This window comes from Echinops telfairi, unplaced genomic scaffold (assembly GCF_000313985.2).
Source record: "Echinops telfairi isolate 266 unplaced genomic scaffold, ASM31398v2 ScPeMD7_7469;HRSCAF=8507_0, whole genome shotgun sequence".
Classification (NCBI taxonomy): domain Eukaryota; kingdom Metazoa; phylum Chordata; class Mammalia; order Afrosoricida; family Tenrecidae; genus Echinops; species Echinops telfairi.
Genome location: NW_022111372.1, coordinates 41,960,212 through 41,966,254, shown reverse-complemented (window position 1 = coordinate 41,966,254; position 6,043 = coordinate 41,960,212).

The following is a 6,043-nucleotide window of genomic DNA, read 5'->3' as shown; positions in this document are numbered from 1 at the left end:
AGGTTCCTGTTTTAGGAAACTCCCTCTTAGCCACTGGGGTGAGAACTTGGGTTCAACTTGCTAATGGTGTTGTTTTAATTCTTAATGTCTGAAAATCTAAGTAGTCCAAATGTAACAGCTTAACAAACAGTTTGCTGGGGGTTCTGTGCGTTGTGCTGATGGGTGTGCTGGGCATGTGCTGGGTACCTCACATTTTGGGGTAACTCCTATTCTCACGGTCTTTGGACATATCTAGTTCAGGCTTCCTCACATGGTTCTCATAGGACAAAACATGTCCAGGCCTGGACATTGTATCCTGGCAGTCACAGGGCCAGTACAGATTCACAAACCTAGAAAATATTCCTCCTCGTGAGGTAAGAAGTGGCCAAGAGCCATGCAGACAGAGATGGGAAGAGTCTGCCCACAGGTGCCATCTACTACCGTTCCTGGGGCTCTATCCTGAGGATCCCTTTTTTCTCTAGAGCAGTGGTTCTCACCTTTCCTAATGCCTCGACCCTTTAATGCAGTTTCTCATGTGGTGGTGACCCCCCAACCATAAAATTATTTTCGTTGCTACTTCATAACTAATTTTGTTATGAATCAGGCAATTCCTATAAAGGGTCATTTGACCCCCAAAGGGGTCACGACCCACAGATTGAGAACCACTGCTCTAGAGGATTCCTTCTTTCTTTCGTGGTTTCACCCAAGCTGAGTCCCAAATATCTCTCCCAGAGCACCAGGCTTGATATTTCCATCAAGGTCAGGGATTGTCAGACTTCACTCTGCAGCAGAATTCCACGGAAAAATTGCTTGTTTGTTTTTTAATCTTAAATTTTCATTCCCCCACCCCACCCTCCACCGAGCAGATGCCTTCTTCAGTCTTTCCCAGCTGAGTCTACTGGTAAACTGCCCAGTCATTCATTGCTCATTAAGTAACTCAATAAATAAATGAAAGTTATGGTTCCTTCTTTCATGACCCATTCTGAGCAGATCAGCAAGTCCTGTCAGCATTAACTTTAAAACATATGCTGGATGAATGTATTTATCCCTACTTCAAATGGTACCAATGTATTTATCCCCACTTCAAATGGTACCACTCTAGTGGTACCAGTTTGTGGTAATTTATTACAACAGTCACAGCAATACCCCATCATTTCTGCACACTTAGTGATGTAGTGGCTTCTGTGTTGGGCTGCTAAGTGTAATATCAGCAATGTCAGCAACTCAAAACCACCAGCCACTCTTTGGGAGAAGGATGAGGCTTTTTCACTCCTGTAAAGATGTAGAGACTTAGAAACTCACAGGGGCAGTTCTACTCCATCCTCTAGGGTCTCTGTGAGTTGGAGTCTGCTTGATGGCAGTGAGTGAGGGCTAATTCAGTAGCCTTTCTACTAATGACCCAGCTTTTAACCCCTCGCCTACATACCACCATGCACACTACAACATAACAAGTACCTCAAAACATAATTCCCCTGCTTAAGAATAATATTACCTAAAATAAATGTAAACCACCATGTCAACAGGTTAAAGAGAACAAAATATGGTAAAATTGTATTAATATGATCTGTAGAAAAATGAGCAGAAAAAGCAAGCTACAAAATCCAACAGCCATTCATGCTAAAAACTCTTGTCAAGCTAGAAACAGGGGGAGAAACCCCTCAAATTGATGAAGGTCATGTATGAAAACTCTACAGCTGACAACATAATTAATAGAGAAAGACTGGACGCTTTGCCTCTAAGATTGGGAATGAAGCAAGCATAGCCATTATTGCCATTCAGTCAACAGAGTGCTGGAGTTCTAGCCAGTACATTATGGAAGAAAGCGAAGCAAAGAAAAAGGAAGGGAGTAGTGAGGGAAGGAAGGAAAAGGGAAGAACGGACATATAAATTAGAAGAAGTAAATAAAGCTCTCCCAATTTGCGGATATCATAATTACATTTTTTTAAATCCAGTAAATCTACAAAACGGCTCCTAGAACTAATAAGTGAATTGCAGAATAAAATCTCAGAACAAATCATAAAATCAATCACATTTCTATACATAAAACAATTTCAGGGAAAACTGAAATGAAAAGTAAAATATCACTTAAAAATCACAGAAAATACAAACGTAAAATCTAACACACATATACAGGATTTTTATGATGAGAATTACAAAATGATGATGGAAGATATCAAAAGCCTACATACAGGCAGTCACTGGTTACAAATATCCAAAATATGGACAAAATATATCCAAAACATTTGCCCTATAATGTTATGTTAATTTTCTCTCACTTTCAAATAATTGAACCAACCCCTAGTCACAACAAATTCTTCATCACAATTATTTCACTTGCTGCACATGCATCTTTTAAATAATTGAAAAGGCTTCAAGCTTTTCCTGACTTAACAACGAGTGAAACAAGCAAACAAACAAAAAACCCTACTCCCATGAGCTGATTTCAACACATAGCAACCTTTCAGGACACAGCAGAGGTGCTCATAGGATTCTTGAGACTATAAATCTTTATGGGAGCAAACAGCCTCATCTTTCTCCTTTTCTTGTACTAAAGTAAGGTCAAATAAGAACTATGTGCACCTATTCTGATTTACTTACAAATTCATAAAGATACTGCTCAAAATGGATCCCATACATATCCCGGGGATTGTCTACAAATGTAGAAATATTGTGCTCATGGATTGGAAGATTTGACCTAGTAAAGAAGTCAATTCTGCACAAATTGGCCTATAAAACGGTTCAAACTCTATTACATGTTGGGTTCAACAAGGTTTTCTGTAGACGATTCTGACTCAGTGATCCAACACGATAGAGTATAAAACTGCCCTATAGAGTATTCAAGGTTGTAATCTTTACAGGAGCAGATTGCTAGCCTTTTCACACACACACACACACACACACACACACACACGCCCGCTCATAAAGCAGTCAAGGGCTTCAGCCACTGCACCAGGAGGGCTCTTTCTGTTGACATGGTGAGCTTATCCTAAACTTTATGTGGAAGGACACATAGAATAGCTAACAAGAAGAATCTTGAAAAAGAAGAATACAACGGGAACCATTACTCCAAGCACCAGAAAGGCTTATTATACAGCTACAGTGACCCAAACAACGTGGTCTTAGAGGAAGGATAGCTCTTCTACCACCTATAAAAATTAACTCAAACTGTACCATAGATTAACATAGAAATCATTAAATTATATAACTTTCAGGGAAAAAAATAGGAGAATGTCTTTAGGATCTGGGACTGATTACAACCTCTTAGATGTGACACTAAAAGCACAGTCCATAAAAGGAGATATTGATAAATGGGTTTAAAAAAATTAAAATCTTTTTTACTGTAGGTAAGTCCAGGTGAAGAGGATGACAAGAGAAATAACAGATTAGGAGAAAATATTTGCAAATCACATGTCTGAGAAAAGATGAGTATCTAGAATAGATCAGGAAATCTCGAAACTCAACAATAAAAATAGCACTCTTGGTTTTGAACAGGTCTAGCTATCTTTTACCTTCACTTCAACCACACATTTTCTTCAGGTGTCAGGTTAAGCACCACCTTCTAGAGCGTGAATTTGTCCTATTAGAATATTCAATTATGTTATAGAAGCTACACACACACACACACACACACACACACACACAAAGAACAAAAAGATGGATGAATCTCCTAAGATATATTAAATGCCTTTTTAAAGTGTTAAAAAAAATGTAAGCAACTTTGAAGACCAAGTATGCTTAATCTAAACCATGGTGTTTTCAATTGCCTCATCTACATGTGAAAACTGGACAGTGCATACAGAAGATCAAGAAAAATGGACGCCTTTGAATGATGGTGGTGGTGAAGAATATTAAATATACCATGCACTGTCCGAAGAACAGACACATCTGTCTTTGAAGAAACATAGCCAGAATACTCCTTAGAAGTGAGGAGAGCAAATGAGCCGATTCCGGGAACCCAAGAGGCAAGCGAATTTTGGGAATGATGAGGGTAACAAATGTATAGATGTGCTTTACACAATTGATCTATGTATTGTGATGAATTGTATGAGCCCCAATAAATTGATTTAAAAAAAAAGTGAGGAGAGCAAGACTTCATGTCACATACTTTGGGCATGTCATCTGCAGGGGTCAATCCCTGAAGAAAGGCATCATTCTTGATAAAATCAAGGGTCAGAAAAAGGGAAAGGCCATTAATTTGATGGATTGACACATTGGCTGCAGAGGGCCCAGGCAGTGTTTGTTCTGTGGGACATAGGGTTGCTATGACATATGTCACCTAATGACACCTATGTAAATATGTTACTATACCCCATATCTTCCTCCTTGCTACTTTAAATTCATTGAATAAACCGTGTGATTTGAGAATTTCAGTTTGGTTTGTGAGCCCCTGTGTCATGACCTGGTAGCATACTTAGATGGTATGATAGCCTTAATGCAATATTTCACGTCGCCTCCACTAACCAGTGTGTCCTTGCTACCCTAAGGCAAGGGAGTCCTCGACATCCTATTTTCCGTCGCATCACTTCGTTTAGTCCCTTCACAGCACTTGCCGTTGTGGTAACTTCTTTCTCGGGGACGACTAACTTAGCCTTAGGTTGGCAAACAAACTTTGTGCAGTTCGCTTTTCAAGGAAACGTATGGAGTTCCTCCACAGGGGAAAAAAATGAGGCTTTCTAATCCTATAGAGGGGTACAGTCTCAGAAACCTAGAAGGGCCGTTCTACTCAGTCCTCTAGGGTCACTGTAAGTCAGAATCAACCTGACAGCAGGGAGTTTGGTTTGGGCTTTTTATTTATTTATTATTGGTTTGGGCTTTTTAGGGTGGAATCTACAGAAAGTACTTGATAAAGCTGTATTGCAAACTAATCTCATGTGTTTGGTATCAATGAACAGTCTGGTGTTGGACAGCATGTTTGTGAATGACAGACTTATCATATTTACATTTTAACAATTTTTAATAATATTTTGTGTGTTGTTATTCATTTATCTTAATCATGATTTAAAACTACTCTTACATCTTACTTTTGCATTATTTTGATGATAGAATTCATCATTAGAGATTCAAGTCTGACCTGAGAAGGTTTACTACACAATTTCAAAACATTTGAAGTTACTGAGCAAATCCATCCAGTGGCCTTGCATTGAACTCCCAGGAAAGACTCAAATCATTACTAAGACCCGCATAGTGTGCAAATCCCTTTACCTCTGGGTCCATGGCTTCCCCTCCCTGCTCCTCCCCCTTCCTGCTTGCCCCCTCTCTCCACACAGACCTTCTCACTGTTCCTAGAACAGAAGCAGCACACTTCCAATGATCAGGCCATCCACTTGCTGCTTCCTCCAGGTGGCTCTTTCCAGTTATGTTCAAATCCCAACCTCAATGAAACCAGCCCTCACCACCCTATTCAAGAGACCTAAGACCGGCATGTGGCTGCTGACTCATGGTGACCTAGTGTGAGCAGAGTAACACTGCTGCACAGGGTTTTCAAGGTTGTGACCTTTCCGAAGCAGAGCACCAGGTCTGTCTTCTGAGGCACCTCTGGGTCTGAACCGTCCAACTTTTCCAATAACTAAAAGGGAAGCTTCAGGAGGCCATGTTTTGGTCTGATGAGCTCACACCAAGAACTTAGAACCACACCTGACACATTGGTGTGAGGTGCATGTTTGATGAATTCACTTAACAAAGAAAATAAAAAAAGTTCTTCTTCCTCTAGCCAGAAGGTTGGAGCCCTGGTGGCGTAGCAGGTACGCCTTGGGGTGCTACAGGGTCAACAGTTCGACATCACGGGCAATTCTACAGGAGAAAGATGAGGTTTCTACTCCTGTAAAGAGTAACAGTCTCCGAAACCCACAGAGACAGTTCTACCCTCTCCTAGAGGATTGCTCCGAAGCAGAATCCACAAAATGGCACATGAGTTTGATTTGGAGTTTTCTAGTCAGAAGAAGCACAAAAAATAAAAACGTGAAGGGGAGGATAAAAAGTGTTTTAAAAACCATAGATTAGGATTTGTAGTGACCCTATAGGTCAGGATAGAAGTGCCCCATTGAGTTTCCAAGGCTGTACATTT